A 2,114-nucleotide genomic window follows, 5' to 3' on the forward strand; every position below is an offset into this window, starting at 1 on the left:
ACCAGCTTCAGAGTGGCTCTACATTAACAAGGCTGACTCCATTGACGACAATAAAGGCAAAAAGGAGCAATGGTTAAACAATTACATTTGCTATTATTCTCAAATGACTTTGTTCATGGCTCTGATTCAAAAGATTCTCAACTTATTACTTGATTTCTTTATAGCTCACATGTGAAATAAAAATATCTCTAGAAAACAGTGACAAAAGCACTGTAGACGGATGTCCGGGCATTTGTTTCTGTCCACCCAAGCAATCCTTCAGCCAGTGCTTTCTGAAGTGGCTCTTGGCCTTTGTGTGTGTGGTGCAGTGCTGAGAACACACAGGCACCACTTCCATCTTAAAACAGGTACAGTTCAATGCACACAGGAAGTCAGTGGGGACACAGAAATCTGGCCCCATCCTTCCTTGGGCTTGGGAAGGATTAACATAAAACCTTAGTTTTGAGGACAACACAGAAGACTTTTGCTTTTGAATCGGGGTGAGTAGATCTGAAGTCGCTGATGGCCCCTACAAACAGGAAGAAACAGTGGACAACAGACGGAACCCATAACTGAATGCATGACTTGGTAAGGAGCCAGAGTAGAAACATGAGGCAATGAAGAAAGAAACCCAGGACTCGGTCCACCCAGGCACTTGTGCCTTTTTTCCCTTGTCTCATTGATGAATTCTGGGTAGACACTCTGGAGGTTCAAAGAAGCTGAGTAGTTTTTGCACATATGTGTGGGCTAGAAGAAAAACAAGTGGAGGGACCAGCAGTTGGCATAATGGCTATGTCGCTGGACTCCCATGTGTTCAAATGCGGTTTGAGTCCCGGACCTGGTGGCTTAAACTCACGCTGGGTGTGTGTGTGTGTGGTGTGTGTGGGTGTGCCCAAGATTCAAAGAGGAAAATGGAGAAGGGATTGCAGTATGGCCATCCCCCCTGGGGAGTGATTCCGTTTCTCATCTCTGTCTTTCCGGCGAGGGCATGCACCCTGTAGCAAAAAAAAAAAAAAAAAAAAAAAAAAAAAAAAAAAAAAAAAGGGGAAAAAGGGGAGTTAAGGTCTGTCAAGAAGGTGATCCACGTGAAACCTACACTATTTGATTGGGACCAAGAATTCCACACTAGGGATAAGATGGAGAGAAGACATTCTGGCTTTTGTTGGGACTGAGCCTGGAGTAAAGGCTGGATTAAGGTGATCCAGTATTGCTAAGGCATCTACCATGTGCCAGAAGCGAACTCTCAACTTTTCTGCAGCAAGATCGCAGCATATCAGGGCTCCACTTTTCTCTAAATACTGTCCACTCAATGTCTGGTGTTGAATAGAAAATAACACAATAACTAGCAAGACAGTGCAATAGAATATGATCAAAACCTAAATGACTATAGAAATGGACTCAGAGGGCATCCAGATATAAGATACAGAAGGAAGCAATGCTGGTATCAATGTCTCCACTGCCCCCAAAATAATTACAAACAAAAGGGTATGGGCCAGCACTGTGTTACAGCAGTAATGCACCACTAAAGAGGAGCTGGGACTCAGCAGTCACATCATTTTGAATTTTAGACTGAAACGTGTCAGGCTTACCCACAAATGCCCAAGAACTGATGGACAGAATGAAAGGAATCATTGTATGACCAGACTCTCTTGAGTTGAGTGTGCTCTTTTCCCTTTCTCTTTCTCTCTTATTTATTTATTTACTTATTTATTTATTTTTTGAGAGAGATCTTTTTGCTATAGAGTGTGTGTCCTCCATGGAGAGACAGAGAGAAACAGAGAGACAGAAAGCAATATCTTACTCCCCAAGGAGGATGGCCATGCTGCAATCTCTGCTCATCCATTCTCCTCTTAGGATTTTGGGAACTCACACATGCACATAAACCCTGTGAATTTTAGGCTACCAGGTCCAAGACTCGAACTGCAGATGGCTATGTGGGATTCCAGCAATGTAACCATTGTGACATCTGCTGGCCCTTTATCTCCCTCTCTGTCTCTGTCTCTCTGTCTACGTGCATATGTTCCATTATGAATGAAGAAAAAGAATGTAAGACAGCCATTTAGACAGAAAAGAAAAATGTCAATTACAGAAACCAAGGCAAGGAGGGTGACCACAATATTGTACTAAGTGAATCT

The sequence above is a fragment of the Tupaia chinensis genome, unplaced genomic scaffold, assembly GCF_000334495.1.
Source record: "Tupaia chinensis unplaced genomic scaffold, TupChi_1.0 Scaffold000490_1, whole genome shotgun sequence".
Taxonomy (NCBI): Eukaryota; Metazoa; Chordata; class Mammalia; order Scandentia; family Tupaiidae; genus Tupaia; species Tupaia belangeri.